Below are 17,981 nucleotides of genomic sequence, written 5' to 3' on the forward strand. Positions count from 1 at the left end.
CCCAGAAGCCACCTACTACAGGACAGGCCCAACAAAGAAAATAACAGAACGCCACTAGCCATCACCTTCAGCCCCCAACTAAAACCTCTCCAACGCATCATCAAGGATCTACAACCTATCCTGAAGGACGAGCCATCACTCTCACAGATCTTGGGAGACAGGCCAGTCCTTGCTTACAGACAGCGCACAAACCTGAAGCAAATACTCACCAGCAACCACACACCACACGACAAAAACACTAACTCAGGAACCTATCTTTGCAACAAAGCCCGTTGCCAACTGTGTCCACATATCTATTCAGGGGACACCATCACAGGGCCTAATCACATCAGCCACACTATCAGAGGCTCGTTCACCTGCACATCCACCAATGTGATATATGTGATCATGTGCAAGCAATGCCCCTCTGCTATGTACATTGGGCAAACTGGACAGTCTCTACATCAAAGAATAAATGTACACAAATCAGACGTCAAGAATTATAACATTCAAAAACCAGTCGGAGAACACTTCAATCTCTTTGATCACTCGATTACAGACCTAAAAGTGGCAATTCTTCAACCAAAAAACTTCAAAAACAGACTCCAAGGAGAGACTGCTGAATTGGAATTAATTTGCAAACTGGATACAATTAACTTAGGCTTGAATAAGACTGGGAGTGGATGGGTCATTACACAAAGTAAAACTATTTCCCCTTGTTTATTCCCCCCCCCCCCGCTGTTCTTCCTCAGACGTTCTTGTCAACTGCTGGAAATGGCCCACCTTTATTATCACTACAATATGTTCCCTCCCCACCCCACTCTCTCCTGCTGGTAATAGCTCACCTTAAGTGATCACTCTCGTTACAGTGTGTATGGTAACACCCATTGTTTCATGTTCTCTATGTATATAAATCTCCCCACTGTATTTTCCACTGAATACATCCGATGAAGTGAACTGTAGCTCACGAAAGGTTATGCTCAAATAAATTTGTTAGTCTCTAAGGTGCCACAAGTCCTCCTTTTCTTTTTGCGAATACAGACTAATGCGGCTGCTACTCTGAAACAGAGCAAATACTGTGTGAGCACGGTCTTTATTTTGGACTGAGAACAAAACAAGACCAGAAGCAATATCTCCATGAGAGAGAGGGAGTCTTTCTCCTGTAGCTGTCTTCATTGAACTCTGCTTCTTAAAATGGCTGCCTGCAGCTATAAGCCATCCGTTCCTACAGCCTGAAAGGTACAGTACATGGGGAAAATAAGCCATAATAAATACAAACCTCATAACAGCACACTCCTCCTGTCCCTCTCTCATGCTGACCACTCACTACCTGTCGAAGGGCTTGCCTTGCCTCCTCTGTTTCTGAGGAGAAAGTGTACACAAGAATTTTCAATTATTAAAACCTTTCATGCTAGATAATGTCTTAACATGAGGTTGGGTTTGAGCCTGCCTCTCTCCCTCTGGAGGCTGGACATGTATTACTGACCGCATCAGTGAACAAACAGCATGAAGAGTGGAGAAGCAGATTCACATGCGGCGAAAAAATAAGTTCCCTTTTATGTGGCACAGGAAACTTTCCAGGGCTCCAAAATGCACGTGATGACACACAGATAAAAATCTTCCCTTTTATACAGTCATGAAAGGGGTTTTGTTTTTCTTCCCCCATGTTAATACAGCTGCCAGGGGATAAACACTCAGTGTGACAGAAATTAGATCCTCTTACAAGTACAGTCTCAGCCTTTGGGGATGTTATGAACACCTCTGGTTATAAAATTCCCCTTTCACCAACATGCAGTGACTAGAGAGAGAAAGTGGGTTAGAAATGAGTGAAAAGTAGATCAAAGACAATTAGGTTCTGAAGACTTTCTGCATTTCCTCTCCCCTCCCCTCCCAGCCCAAGCTCTAAGTGCTTTGAGTACTCCTTGCCCCCTCTCACCTAGAAATCCCAGAGCACTGCCCTGCTTTGCCCCCCACAAGTACACAGTGGTTGGGGAGTCCGGTGTTTGGTCTTTACAGGGAATGAAAGCTGCATTTTAATTCTACTTATCTCTAGCTAAAAGGCCTATTGAGACTATTGAGACAGATACAATGTATTGTCAACAGCGTTGCTGCCTTTTCACATTTCCTTTTCCACAACTCACTCTCTTGCTGATTATAATTACCCTTTAATAGCTCATATAATTTCAGCTATATAACAACTGAGTTGTACTGTAGCTACCAAAAGTATCATGTATTTTTAATCATTAATTGAGGCTAAATAATTCCACAACATCTCTGAGTATGATAATTAGGTAACATTGGATACATCTCACGAGTGAACTTTCTTCAGTATACTGTGTGCTGGTATAAGTGTAATGCACCATTTTTCTCTCCAAGAACCATTTGCATCTGATGCTGCTGATCAGAGCTAGAGTGACAGTCTCAGTGAAAACAAGTGGAATACAATGACTATGAGAGGATTCAAAGTCTGGATGTATAGAAATTTGGAATATTGGTGAGGGCCCCTATTCTAGCTATCTGTAAGTGAAATAATCTCAGCACAAGTCCACTAACACATACCAACTGTCTCTAAGGTGGGATAACATGATTTCAAAGTCTGCTCTAACAAATGTCATGGAGACATCCAGCCATATGAATATGACCCACAGCCAAGAAGATACTACCCATTGATGTCCGTGCCAATTCCATTCCATGCCCCGATTGGATGCCTAATTGGAAGGAGTAAAGGATGGCAGTATCAAGATGGAGGTAACCCTTGTGAAAGTTCACTTAGCTTACTTAGTTTTGGGAAATTTAGATGCTGAGCCATATTTGGGGAGGTTGCTTGAATCAGGTGATGGTTTCTAAATAACAACAAGCTTGGATAGATCATAGATTTCTTAAAGAAGGTGTTGAAAATCTCATTTGTAGGCATCTCAGATACTCTGGACTCTTTCTCTAGTCATGAAAGGAATGGTTCAGAGCTGCAGGAGGTGGCTTGGCTTTCCTGCAGTGTTTCTAGGACCTCTTGTTATGTGAAGGGGCTGAATTCAGAATGAGGAGGTATTTGAAATACTGGGCCTTGAATGCAAGTGATTTTCTCTGAGAAGCAGGTTGACAATAGTGTTTCACTGTGAGAGGTGCTGGTTTATGGAGTTGAGTGGAAGCATTCTGGGCTAAAAAGACCATTCACAGCCCGAATAGTTCAGTGGGACATTATTTAGCAGATGCTATGGTTGGACAGAGGTGGATCATTTTGCTTTTTCCACAGGCAGAAAGAAAGAATTCCCTGTGCAGGAATTTGTTGATATCTGCCCATGTTTTCTGCCATTAACACTTAAGTTTTCTTATCTAGTCCTAGGCCACCAGAGAACTATGGATATCTATAGGGGTGATGGGAAGAGAATGGAATTTTGGTGCCTGAATGTCAATGACCTTTCCTGCTTGCACCTCCCTCTCACCTCTACTAGATCTGTTCCTATCAGATTCCCTTTACCTAAGGATGCCCTCTTGAAGGGGAGGCCTGCTGACCTGCTATCCTAACATTTCCGACTAAGTGGATTCACTGCCTTTCTGGTATTTTTCCTAAGTGGCCACTAGTCTCCTTCTATCTGTCTTTGTCTCTCTCTGTCTCCAGTGGACACTGCAGGCCCCCTTTTCCCATATCAGTCTGAGGGTGGCCAGAAATACTACTGACTTTGTTACTTCAGAGGTCCCAGTCAGGAAATGGAAGTAAAAAGTAAACCTTAGCCAGACATTTCAGTCTCTCTCTAAAAGCTCGTGTTGAGTTTGCCTCCATAGGTGGGCAAAAGTTTGAGGTGGAGTTCTATCTGAAACAAAACAATCCCCAATGTAAGATGGGGGGAGGGAACACAGATCCTCAGTTAATTTGGACAAGGTTTTGATAATGATTTGCCCCTGACTGCTAAAAAGAGACGTTACAGCAGGGAACAATGTGAATTTATCAGATACTGAAGCCAGATGTGGACTCATGTAGTGATGAACACATATATAGTACAAAACCAAGGTCTCTTCTGCATCTGATGTTATGCAGCCAAAAAAGAGCTTTTTGTGAAATTGTTAAGGTTGACACCTGACACAAAAGCAGGGAAATAAAAAGTTATTTTTAGTTACATTAACACCAAGCGGTACATCTCCTCTACTCTTTCATAATTCCTACCATTGACCAACAAGTTGGCTTTCCATGAGCCCTCAATAAGCTGCATGTCTCCTGCAACCAGATCTCAGGGAGGAATAAGATCAGCTGAGAAACAATCTACAATAGTCAACACACACCTGTGTTTAATCTGTCTTCAGTTGCACCACTTCTGTTGCACTTAGTTATCACCATCAGCATGAACAGTGAGTTACCCTGATGCTAATGATCATGCTGAAGCACTGATGCCGACTTCCTCATATAAATGCTTAATTGTTGCTAGTGATTCCCATGGTAGCATTAGCCAGTTTAACATTACATAGCATGAGAAAATTAAATGACCAGTGTCAGGCTAGGAGTGTTCATTGTTCTTTCTTTGTTTTTGTAAATGCTAGTGTGATGTGAGAATAATTGCTATGCTGGGTTTATTGCCTTTGCCATTGCCCTGTGTGTGTGTGTGATTTAAATTGTCTATAATAGTGTTGTCTTGGAAGGGAAGGGACAGGAAGTAGGAGGAAATGGAGATTGATCTGAGATTAAAGTGGGTGTTTACTTTGATCACTTACAGGGTCCATTTGTAAGAGCAGAGTCCCAAAGCAAATGTCATCCAGGCTGGATTTGCTTTAAAGGGACCCTGTCAATTTAAAAATCACACTTCTTGCTGGGTCTTTTACCTCATGTTGCTACAGAAAACACCTAAGTCTATTATAGTCTTGTATTACCTTTGTAACACATACAATTATTATAGCTAAAAGACTAGAGAAACATATTTCTGTATTTTTTTCCAAATTTGTTTAATTAGTGCAATTGACAGCACTCTGCCTCTAGAATGTAGATGAGACTGAAAAACTGCAAAGAACACTGTGTAACATTTTGCCAAAATTTGTCATCCCCTTTCATTGAAATTTCAAACAGTGGACCAGTTTTTCGTCAGTTTCAATGTTTTTCTCTATATGGTCAGTTAGTAAGTAAACTTTCCTGTTGTCTGTGTGTCTCTTTCAGACAGCAAGAAGGGCAAGTAAAACATAAATACATTTGAACATGTGATTTTTTTTTTTTTAAAATCAGTACAATACACACAGTGCTTGCTTGAACGGCATATTATCCTAGGTCTTGATCCTGCAAAGAGCTCTGTGTGGGAACCAGTATCTGCCTATGCAGAGTTCATTACAAAATTGGGCCTGATTTCAGGCATGATTTGATGAAAGGGGAACAAAACACAAGGCAGGAAGGCATAAATGAATATTACCAATAGAAATATTGCATTGTATGGAAATGCTTCTGCTCTTTACCCTTCATGGGAGGTGGCAGCTCATAGACCTTTGACAGGGACTAGGTACATGCTGGGTGCAGGAGTTTCTAACTTTCAGCCACACACAGACGAGGCAGCCATGAATGAACGAATACCTGCAGCTTTAAGAAACTACTGAAAGTGTGGCTGATAAAGAGATCTATTTGACTGTGACAACTGCGAGTCACTGTCAGTATTAGACATCCCAAGAGAAAGGGGGAGACAAACGTGGTTGTTCACAGCCTTTGTTTGGCAGCTTTCAGAGATTTGAAGGAGCTGAACAAAATGACGCAGTGCTACATGCCAACTGTTGGGCTTTATCAAATAATAAAGCAATCCCACTGGGTATTAAGAGGCATGGAATTATTCTAATGAGTTTGGCAAAATCTCATTAGGATGAACAGCAGGCAATTACAAAGTGTATGATCAGTATGCAAATGACTTTCTTTCCTCTCTCTGACTACACACAATTTCTTGGGCTTGCAGAATAGGAGCTGTCAGAGAAATGATTACTCACTGGAGCAGAGTATTGTGTACAGTGGGGTCAGTATTTCAGATGCACCAATGGTAGAGATGGGTAAGGTCTGGAAATATATTCCATCCTCAGCGCAAGAACCCCTCTGCATCACTAAATTCTTACCTTATGAAGAGGTGGGCAGCAGATATCTTTCTGTTAGGCCTCCAGAGGTAGTGCTTCCAGGAATACCTTCAGAGTGTGACCAGGTCAGTGGCGCGTGCTGTTACAACCCAGAGTAGCTTCTCTGCAGCTGTGGGAAGTGGGGACAAGATTTGGGGGCTGCAGTGAATGACGCTAAAAATGACAGCTCCCATTGGTGGAGAGGTAAATTAGGTGGACAAAGTTGCTTGTATGCCTCTAAGTCTGAACTCTCTACTCTGGGTTCAGAAATGCTCTTCTAATTAAATAGAAAATGTCAGGTATGCACACTAAAGTTTTGCTGTGCATGGTAAATGACTCCTTTGTCCCATTTGGCTGTCTTATGTCAGGCAGTGTAATCCCTGATATATTCAGTTTTCCAGGTTGAGAAACTCTGTGTAGGCCTCTAAAGTGATTGTAGGAAATCAGGCTTTCATTGTATCCAGCTATAATTAATAGTTTTAAGTCATATTTTATTTCTTACCCAAGGTCTGATTTTGCTCCTTATATAAGTCAGTGGCAAAACTTTTTGCACAGTGGACAGGAAATTCCACAAGGGACTCATTTTTCTGTTGGAGTGTGGCAGGGAAGTGGGATGGGGAGGAGAGAAGAGAATTGAAGAGCTTTCAGATTAGATGAATCGACACGGACAGATATTCCAGTCAGTCTTCTCTCCAATGTGTGGAAACCAAACACATTCACTGCACTGTCCACATGTGGCTCTGGTTTGCTCCCAAGTAGGTAGCAGGAAGTTTTCTCCTGTCCCTCCCCTTCTCCCCCATGTAGAATGTGGGACTCTGGAAGGCAAAGCACCATAAGTGTAGAAGTCGTGTGCTTCCACTGTGCCTTTTGGCTCCTGCAGGAGTCCTTTTGCCAAGGACTCTCCATCATGGAGGGGAAAGTTGGGTAAATTAATGGTGATAGTTAGGCATTTACTTCCACTCTAAAGGGCCATGGAGTTGGGAAGAAAATGATGCCTTAAAGAGCAACCATTCCTTGGCCCAGACTCCTCCTAGCTCACCCTTTCCAACAGCATAAAGCCCAATCTGGAAGGGGAGAAATGATTCCATGGAGGAGACAGTGTCCTTCGATTGACCCTCTCCTTGGAAGACTCAATCTGTTTAACTTGAGGGGTCAATGTGATCCATAGATATTAAGGTGGATGTCCTCCATTGCTAGAATTAAGTTGTGATGGAGCTCTAGCCAAAGTACTTTCCAGTGACAGAACTTGAAAGAGATTATCGGGTCAGTACTCCGTCAAGTGGGCCAGGCTGTCTCCCCAAAAGGTTAGTGAACGGATATTTTTAGGTTTAGTACATAAGGAGTTTTTAAAGCTGTTTATATAGTTTAGTAATCATTTTATATTAAATAATTGTATTAAATCTGACCTCTATAATCTAAGCACTGCCAAAATGATTGTGGTCCAAACATTACATTAAATATTAAAATGCAGAATGGGCTCCGTTTGCACTGCAGAGGAGTTCACTCCCAAGATTGGATTACACATCTCGATGTTGGGTGTTCCAAACCAAACCGACAGCTGTACAACGATGCCATAGGCTTCTGTTTCTGTTTAGCCTGTTTTGCTGACCGATGAAAAGAGATGGAAATTCCAAACCTGAAATACAGGGCTTGGACAAATATATTTTTTTCCTCATACAGTCTATCTATGTACACTACTGGCTGGTCATAAAATGTATAGCTTTACTTAATGAAGGTCTTCTATTCATTATGAAGTTCTTCTGTACCATGGTCAGCTTTTACAGTAGTGACCAAACCAAGCTGGAGAGAGTACTGTCATTATTCTCTATTTAGAACAGAGATAGCAGGGAACCTGAGGTGTTACCCTGAAAACACAGAGCAGGGAAGCTTTATTCTCTTTGTATTTTTGTACAGACCTAATATCCAATGCTGGATCTGCAGGATTAATCCTTACTTTCTTATGGTAGCTCCATTAAAGACAATGGGAGTAGTGCATGCTCAACCCTAAAAAGTCAAACCACTTTTTTTTGGATGCCTAAATATGAATGTGCGTCTAACTTTAAGCACGAAAGTTTGATCTAAGCAATTTAGCTAAGCTCACAAGAAATCTGTGCAGATCCAGGATCCTAATGCCCACTTCCTGACTCCCTAGCCTTCTTTCTTTTGATAACTGACTAATCAAATCATTCTGACTTCACCTAGTCTATATTCGTAGGAATCCCTCAATCCCCGTGACTTCCCAATTCATCTACTGTACAAGATAGATTGTGCACCAAGGTACTGCAGCCTGTACAAAAGATGGTTGTTCAGAAGGTGATGTCTGCTTGAAGGTCGACACTGGCACTGGGAGGGCAGGTTTAGAGAGAGTCACTGATAGAAGCCAGGATGGACTTAAGCAGCATGGAAGAAATGTGGTCTTTATTGTTGGACTGTGACACTGACCAAGAATTACTCCCAGTTCTGACTAACTGTTCAGTTTGCTCCGTTTTTCCTGGGACATTGAACACATCTAACTGACAATCCTCCTCATCTCCCTCTCCTTTTTTTAAGCAGTACCAAATAGATCCTTTTAGTTTCCTGTCTTCTTTTCTTTGAATAGCAAATGTGGCCATTCAAGTGGGTAACCCTTTCTTAGCATGACTGATTTTATAGATACTGGGTCAAATTGTGCTCACCGGACCTAATTGTGCTCCTGGGATGGACAAAAAGGCCTCCCCACAAGTGGATCAGCTTTTTCCCCTTCTCCTGAGCACTAGAGAAAGCTCTTAGCAGATCCAGGGATCTATGTGGAGGAGTGGGCTGGGGGATGGGTGAACTGGGCACCCAGAGATGAGCACCTCATTACTTTTGAGTGCCTTCTTACAGATTCTTGAGAGTTCAAGGGGCTGCTGTGCCCAGAGGTGGCCCTTGGGAAAGCCACAGAAGGTCAAGAGCCCACGCATGATACTAAGTGTGTATCATGTGATACTGAGTCCTGTGCGTCCACATACAGCCACAAGATTTATAGGCCAGACCTTTATGTTCTTCCATGGGTAGGGCAAAGCCCATGATCTGTTCTCCCCTCAGTGAGATAACACAAAGAAAACTTTGCTGAGGGACGGTAGTGAGGTAAGGCTCACCGGTGCGGTGCCTCCTCCTGGTCATCCAGGGAATTAGCTCACATCCCGCTCCGGAGTACCCCCCGCTGGTTGTTGTCTCACCTGCCTCAGGCCCTGTGTCCCTCCCAGGACCTTAGTGCCCTTTACCTCAGGTTTCTGCCCCAACCGTATCACCACACTCTGGGTATCTCCTTCCAGGGAAACCCCTAACTCTTTAAACCCACCTTGCCTTAGTGGCTACTGCCAGTCGTCATCTAGCCCCTGCTCACTGGGGCAGACTGCAGTCTGTAAGGGCCACTCATCATCGGCAAGGGGTTAGGCCCTGCCACCTTTGTCTATCCCCGGGCTGCACCTTTGCAACCCCTGTACCTGTTTTGGCCTTTAGCAAGGCTAGAGAGAGACTGACCTAGCTCCTCCCTGAGCCCTTATAACAGGACCAGGTGTGGCCTGATTGGGGCATGGCCCCAGCTGTGGCTGCTTCCCCAATCAGCCTAGCCTTTTCTCTCAGGAGTAGGGTACCCACTACAGGGACGCATGCAGAGTTATCTTCACCCTTCCTGGGTGTTATCTGACCCACTGGTACAACTGTTTTTGACTTCAGTGTAACTGAGAGCAGAATTCAGTTCATCACATAGTTAACTAACTTTTTTTTTTTTTTTAAATCTGTGCAACTAGGTTTTAACCTATGGAACTATGAACTGCAATTACGATCGTTAGCCTGCTGATTTCTATCCTTTTATAGAGGAGATAGAACACTTCCACGGAACATTGGGTGCTAACTAAACCCACATTATATTACCATACAGCTGCAATCAACAATCCAAGAAACAATAATTCCTTTATCAGTATATATTACCATAAAGAACTTAAGTAGTGCCACGTGTTATATATCACAGTTGATACAGGCGTTAGAGAAGCCTTTATTCTACTAACTGCACAACAAAGTATCTCCTCTTGAAAATGTTCTTATCTTCTTGGTATAAGCATGAGGTGGTGTTACTTGGAGAAAGCACTTCGATTTAATGATCACATACTATCAGATTACCCCCCACCAGTCCTGTGTTTAGCTTTTGTCAATTTCTTAACATTTCTAAATCATCAAATGCCAGCCAGAGACACCTTTTAACATGTGATGATAATACATAGATTTGTCGAGCAGGCAAATGAAACTTTGTACCAAATGAACTGTATGAACTGCAATTAATATGGTTTGGATGTAGATCTGTAGGCAATGGTCCCTCTTTTAATCATACAATTACAGAGAAACTGATGTGCTGCAGGGTTTATGAAAGAATTATTGCTGAGCAACTATTGCAGTGGTTCAGTAAATATTGGTTGAAATGTTTCAATAAATTCACTTTGACCATGGTTGCTTTTCATGAGCATCCATGTGATCTAGTAAAAGGCTTTTCATGAGAATTCACACCAGAAACCTGGTCATAAGAGTTACATTCATTTTGTCAAGGAACAGAAACAATATCATGTGACTTACATGACTAATCACAACTAAGCAAACACCACTTGGTTTAGAGATTTCCAATGCCGGGACAGAGGAAATGATGAATTGCAAATAAACTGGAAGAGACTGCAGTCAGATTGTGGCTATTACATGAATACAAAGATAGTTAATTGAATGAAACTTTACAAATTATTTTCTCAGCTCTAAAAACTAATGATTTGTCTCAAAGCAGTTACATGTGCTGACCACAAATGCTACACTGAAATGTCTCACCTTGACACTTTGGAATCCATGCATGATTTGAGTCACAAGAATTCAAAGTAAACCAATCAAGCTTGGTTTGGGAATTGAGGTCAACAAAGTCAAAAAAGATCTCCCAGGCTGGGCTTCCAGACTATCCCTTCCCTCCACTTCCCAGATCCAGTGTCTTCAGGAAGGTCTTGGGGTTTGTTGAGGAAGTCGGGAAGTTGAGTAAATAGAGAGAGACTGGCTGTGGGGAGGGGAATCGTCAAGCTCTTCAGTACAAATATCCACAGCCCATGTTCACTGAACATTGTGAGTAAAAGCCAAAGTTCAACTTCAACCCCAGAACTAAGTTTTAGTGGGTCTGGAGCTCAGAATAATTTGCAGAGCTCTTCTCATGTTACAAAGATCTTCAGGGATTCATCCTGTGTTCTGAATTCTAGAGGGGAAATTAATGGGTTAGCCTCATAGGTAACTATGAATAGAAGCTGGTAGCAGGCATTCCAAGCTAGCTAGAGACTGCCTCTGTCCCTATGCAATACTACTGCAGCTGGTATCAGGAGGAGAATTCAGATGGAGCCCCGTTCACTTTAAATGTGAGGAGCTGGCATCAAAGCATTCTCTGGGAAGGGTCTTTGACTCTGAAATTTTCTCACGCCTCCATCCACAAGAGTCGAGGAGCCTGATCCAGCACCCACTGATGTAGCTGGGAGTCTTTCCAAGGACAGTGATGCATGCTGGATCGGACTCCAGATTTATTAACCTTTTGGACATGTTACAAAGCCCAGCCTTTCTCTCTGTTTTTGGTCAGCAGAGTGGGGTAAAGGCTGGTTGGTTGAGGGTGGATGATAATTGACTAGAGTTGTTGTTATCATGGGTTAACTATTGTAGCCAGTATGGTCCTGGTTGGGAAGTTTAGCTGTTTTGCTTTTAGTTTTTATTTAGTTTATAATAGTTGTATTTTAATTATGTACTGCGGCTAGATCTCTAGAGAGAGGCTTGATAAACTGAAGTAAACAAATGTTCCTCCCTCTGCCATACCATACACACACCTGTCTATCCCTAACACATGTGTCTAGTGTTCACACCATGATCGGATACTCTTTCTTTGTGCCGCCCACCCACAAATATCACAGAATGCAGCTACTTCAGCTGGTGATCTTTGCACTGTGCTCAGCAACATCAGGAAGTAATCACAGCTAATTGTTATGGCTGTAATTTCAAACCTGCCAGCTGGCAGCGAATCAGTGTTCATAGTCACATTTGCTAAATGTCTCCTTAATATGTTTCATCAGACACTTATGGCAGAGCTCCTTGAAACCTTGCCTTTTGACTACTTCCATTTCTCCAGCTCTTATTTGGCTGCTGTCAAGCTATCCTCCTCCAGGGCAATTATTTGCACAGTGTAATTTCTTGGCAGCCCACCTGGCAAATGTTGCTTTCACACAGGCTAGACTAGATCTACGTTGGGTTCGGATGACAGGGTAAAGAGTTTAGTAGTATATAGAGTGAATGAATAAAAATGTTTAGAATAGAAATATAGATGCCATCTGCTTCCATTCAAACTAATGGCAAAACTCCTAATAGCAGCAAAGAGTCCTATGGCACTTTATAGACTAACAGACATCTTGGAATATAAGCTTTTGAGGGTGAATACCCACTTTGTCAGATGCATGTAGTGGAAATTTCCAGAGGCAGGTATAAATATGCAAGCAAGAATCAGGCTAGGGATAACGAGGTCAGTTCAATCAGGGAGGATGAGGCCCTCTTCCAGCAGATAAGGTGTGAACACCAAGGGAAGAGAAACTCCTTTTGTCCTTGGCTAGCCATTCACAGTCTTTGTTTAATCCTCAGCTGATGGTGTCAAATTTGCAAATGAACTGAAGCTCAGCAGTTTCTCTTTGAAGTCTGGTCCTGAAGTTTTTTGCTGCAGGATGGCTACCTTTAAATCTGCTATTGTGTGTCCAGGGAGGTTGAAGTGTTCTCCTACAGAACACTTTTGTATATTGCCATTCCTAATATCTGATTTGTGTCCATTTATCCTTTTACGTAGGGACTGTCCAGTTTGGCCAACGTACATAGCAGAGGGGCATTGCTGGCACATGATGGCATATATTACATGGGTACAGATGAATGAACCAGTAATGATGTGGCTGATCTGGTTAGGTCCTGTGATGGTGTCGCTGGTGTAGATATGTGGGCAGAGTTGGCATCGAAGTTTGTTGCAGGGATTGGTTCCTGAGTTAGAGTTACTATGGTGCGGTGTGTAGTTGCTGGTGAGAATATGCTTCAGGTTGGCAGGTTGTCTGTGCGCGAGGACTGGCCTGCCTCCCAAGGCCTGTGAAAGTGAGGGATCGTTTTCCAGGATGGGTTGTAGATCACTGATGATGTGTTGGAGAGGTTTTAGCTGAGGACTGTATGTGATGGCCAGTGGAGTTCTGTTGGTTTCTTTCTTGTGCTTGTCTCGCAGCAGGAGGCTTCTGGGTACACATCTGGCTCTGTAGATCTGTTTCCTTATTTCCTCATGCGGGTTATCGTAGTTTTGAGAATGCTTGGTGAAGATCTTGTAGGTGTCTCTTGTAGAGACCAACACCTACAAGATCTTCACCAAGCATTCTCAAAACTACAATACCTGCATGAGGAAATAAGGAAACAGATCAACAGAGCCAGACATGTACCCAGAAGCCTCCTGCTGCGAGACAGGATTGGTGTACTAAGGAAGCCTGATCAAATTTAAGGGACTCTACTATTAATTATTTCTATCATGGTAGCACCTAAATACCTCAACCAGAGATCAGCTCCCAATTGTACTAGGTAGTGTACAAACAAATACTATGAAGACAGTCCCTGACTTGGAGAACTCACAGTGTAGTTACACAGCCTTTCACCACCTGTGAATTTGGTGTCAGGTGCAAGTATTAAAATGTGCTGATAGGATGAAACGTAAACTCTGATTCTAACACAATGCAGAGGTTTTGGGTAAATATGAAATCATCATTTTTTAAATAGCTTTAAAGATATTTTTAACCAACAGTACAGTAAAAGAAAGCCAAATCAAGAGATGAGCTCTTGATATGGAGCTTTTCAGATCCTAAGAGAACTGGGGTTCCAGAATGAAGAGGATAGACCCCCGCCCGCCCCCCGGTTGATTATTCAGTGCCATGGGTAATTCAGCATCTGCACATGTTTGTGATGGGCCAAGCACAGTGCTTCTATGTTTGACTAACCAGGCAGAGCTTCGCTAATAGAACTGAAAGGGGCTAAATGACTTCAAGATAAATAAGACTTTAGAAAAAAATAATGAAGGAATTAAACTGACCTTCTTTAGAAATGGGTGAGACAGGGTAAACAGGGAAGGATCTTGTTTTGCTTTCATCCTGAAAAAATAAAATTTCTTCCTTTCCAGCTCAGCACAGTTGACTGATTTGGAAACAGATCTGTTTTCTCTGGAAAGATTTGTTTGCCCAACAGACTGCCTTCTTTTTTTTTTTTTTTTTGTTGGCAAAAAGCAATAGGCTGGAAGAACAAGGATCGTCTTGTTAGCAAGTTTACAGGGCTCAGTAATTAACGGGTACATTTGAAGGCACAGCATGCAGGATACTTACAGTAACCTACTGTATTACGGTGTCATGTGGAAGTGCTTTGAATGGCATGATAACTTCAGAGAATGCAATGTACTTCAATTCTCAGCCAGTGTTAGGTAGCAGGAATATTTAACTATGAAGGAAGCAATAATCTTTGTTGAGGTAAGGACCACTCAAGTGTCCCTTGTGAAAACAACCGTGAATTTGTGAAGTGGTTTTTTTTTGGGGGGGGGGGGGAGAGATATAGTTCTTAAAAACAAAGATGCATTAATGTGGTGTGGAGGCAGCAGCCTGCACTTTTTCCACACCAGTCACTAATGATACGTAGTATGTGCCCAGTAACTACAACTCCCCACCCAGTGCTTTGGGGAATCCAATCTCCAAGGGGGATTGAGCCATGAAGTCATCTCTTTTTGGTGTATGGTATGTAATGGTGTTCTGCATGACCAAAGATTTCTTAAGGCAATTGAGCTCTGCTTCCAGTTAACTTCTGTGGTGCCAGACCATCAACATACCTTTTTGGTTTGTTTGTGTTTTTGTTTTTGCTAATGAAGGCAATTATTGACTTAGGGCAAATTTGCTAACCTGGATACCTAACATTAGGCTTCTAAAACCGTATTGTAATTATTTATGTGCAGTTAATGTGATTTTCAGAAGTGCTGAATAGCTACAGCTCCCATTGACAATGATATGATCTGGAGGATGGTGTGGATTGCACCCTCAGCAAGTTTGCAGATGACACTAAACTGGGAGGAGAGGTAGATACGCTGGAGGGTAGGGATAGGATACAGAGGGACCTAGACAAATTAGAGGATTGGGCCAAAAGAAATCTGATGAGGTTCAACAAGGACAAGTGGCAGAGTCCTGCACTTGGGATGGAAGAATTCCTTGCACTGCTGCGGACTAGGGACCGAATGACTAGGCAGCAGCTCTGTAGAAAAGGACCTAGGGATTACAGTGGATGAGAAGCTGGATATGAGTCAACAGTGTGCACTTGTTGCCAAGAAGGCCAATGGCATTTTGGGATGTATAAGTAGGGGCATTGCCAGCAGATCGAGAGACATGATCGTTCCCCTCTATTCGACATTGGTGAGGCCTCATCTGGAGTACTGTGTCCAGTTTTGGGCCCCACACTACAAGAAGGATGTGGAACAATTCGAAAATGTCCAGCGGAGGGCAACAAAAATGATTAGGGGACTGGAACACATGAGTTATGAGGAGAGGCTGAGGGAACTGGGATTGTTTAGTCTGCGGAAGAGAAGAATGAGGGGAGATTTGATAGCTGCTTTCAACTACCTGAAAGGGGGTTCCAAAGTGGATGGATCTAGACTGTTCTCAGTGGTAGCAGATGACAGAACAAGGCGTAATGGTCTCAAGTTGCAGTGGGGGAGGTTTAGGTTGGATATTAGGAAAAACTTTTTCACTAGGAGGGTGGTGAAACACTGGAATGCGTTACCTAGGGAGGTGGTGGAATCTCCTTCCTTAGAAGTTTTTAAGGTCAGGCTTGACAAAGCCCTGGCTGGGATGATTTAGTATGGATTGGTCCTGCTTTGAGCAGGGGGTTGGATTAGATGACCTCCTGAGGTCCCTTCCAACCCTGATATTCTATGATTCTATGATATTTGTAAGTGCTTGCTGCTTCTGAAAAGCAGACTACTTAAAATGGATAAAAATGGATTTAGAACCCAAATTGTATGCAACAACCTACCTGGAACTTGGAGGGAGAGACAAAGGTTGCAAGAGGGAAGAGTTTGGAGAAAACACCAGAAAGTCTGTGGGCATGTAGCTGAATTGTAGCATATTCACCCAAGTATTCTGAAAGAACTCAAATATGAAATTGCAGGACTACTAAGTGCTGTATGTAACAGATTGCTTAAATCACTTTCTGTACCAGATGACTGGAGGATGGCTAATGTGACACCACTTTTTTAGAAAGGCTCTGGAGACGATCCTGGCAATTACAGGCTGGTAAACTTAACTTCAGTGCTAGGCAAATTGGTTGAAACTATAGTAAAGAACAGAATTATCAGACACATAGCTGAACCCAATTTGTTGGGAGAAGAGTCAACACAGCTTTTGTAAAGGGAAATCATGCCTCACCAATCTATTAGAATCCTTTAAAGCGATCCACAAACATCTGGACAATGGAGATCCAGTGGATATAGTATATATGGACTTTCAGAAAGCCTTTGACAAAGTCCCTCAGCAAAAGCTCTTAAGCAAAGTAAGCAGTCATGGGATAAGAGGGAAGGTCCTCTCATGGATCAGTAATTCGTTAAAAAAAAGAAAACAAAAGGTAGAAATGCACAGTCAGTTTTCCGAATGGAGAGAGGTAAATAGTGATGTCCTCCAGGGATCTGTACTGGGACCAGTGCTGTTCAACATATTCATAAATGATCTGAAAAGAGGGGTAAACAGTGAGGTGCCAAAATTTGCAGACAATACAAAATTACCCAAGATAGTTAAGTCCAAAGCAGACTGCAAAGAGTTACAAAGGCATCTCACAAAACTGGGTGACTGGGCAACAAAAATGACAGATGCAATTCAATGTTGATAAATGCAAAGTAATGCACATTGGAAAACATAATTCCAGGTATACATACGGAGGAGGACCGGAATATCATACAAGAAGATCTGCATGACCTTGTAAACTGGAGTAATAGAAATGGGATGAAATTTAATAGTGCAACGTGTAAGGTCATGCATTCAGGGACTAACAACAAGAATTTTTGCTATAAGCTGGGCACTTATCAGTTGGAAGCAACAGAGGAGGAGAAAGACCTGGGAGGAGTGGCTGATCACAGGAAAACTATGAGCTGTCAATGTGATGCGTCCATGAAAAAGGCTAATACAGCCCTAGGATACCTCAGGCGAGGTATTTCCAGTCGAGACAGGGAAGTGTTAGTACCATTATACAAGGCACTGGTGAGACCTCACCTGGAATACTGCGTGCAGTTCTGGTCTCCCATGTTTAAGAAAGATTAATTCAAAGTATAACAGGTGCAGAGAAGGGCTACTAAAATGATCTGAGGAATGGAAAATCTACCTCATGAGAGGGGACGCAAAGAGCTTGACTTGTTTAGCCTAACCAAAAGAAGGCTGAGGAGCAGGGCTGGCTCTAGGCACCAGCAAAACAAGCAGGTGTTTGGGGCAGTACATTTCTAGGGGCGGCGTTCCGGCGCTGGCCATGCCACCCCTAGAAATGTGCCCCCCGCCGCCCCAGATTGCCTCCGTTCCATCTGCTCCCTTGAGCGTGCTGCCGCCGCTCCACTTCTCCCCACTCCCTCCCAGGCTTGCCGCGCGCAAAACAGGTAAATACCAGGGAGGGAGGGGAGTTATTTAAATTAAGCACCAATATGGACTCAAGAACAAATGGCTATAAATGGCCATCAACAAATTTAGGCTTCAAATTAGGTGAAGGTTTCTAACCGTCAGAGGAGTGAAGTTCTGGAACAGCCTTCCAAGTGGAGCAGTGGGGGCAAAAATCCTAACTGGCTTCCAGACTGAACTGGATAAGTTTATGGAGGGGATGGTAGGGTGGCACTGCCTATAATG

The 17,981-nt window shown here is 42.8% G+C and overlaps 1 long non-coding RNA gene across 1 annotated transcript in view; it reads right to left on the bottom strand.

The window, feature by feature from the left end:
- LOC125636969 (uncharacterized) overlaps window positions 1-14,318 on the bottom strand; it is a 40,227-nt gene extending 25,909 nt beyond the window's left edge. Inside the window, exons 1-2 of the long non-coding RNA XR_007356785.2 lie at window positions 14,162-14,318; window positions 6,046-6,172 (exon numbers count right to left, since the gene is read on the bottom strand). This is a non-coding gene — a long non-coding RNA (uncharacterized LOC125636969). The remainder of the gene's footprint in view (window positions 1-6,045; window positions 6,173-14,161) is intronic.
- Window positions 14,319-17,981: the final 3,663 nt, after the last annotated feature.

Source organism: Caretta caretta, chromosome 1 (genome assembly GCF_965140235.1).
Source record: "Caretta caretta isolate rCarCar2 chromosome 1, rCarCar1.hap1, whole genome shotgun sequence".
Taxonomy (NCBI): Eukaryota; Metazoa; Chordata; order Testudines; family Cheloniidae; genus Caretta; species Caretta caretta.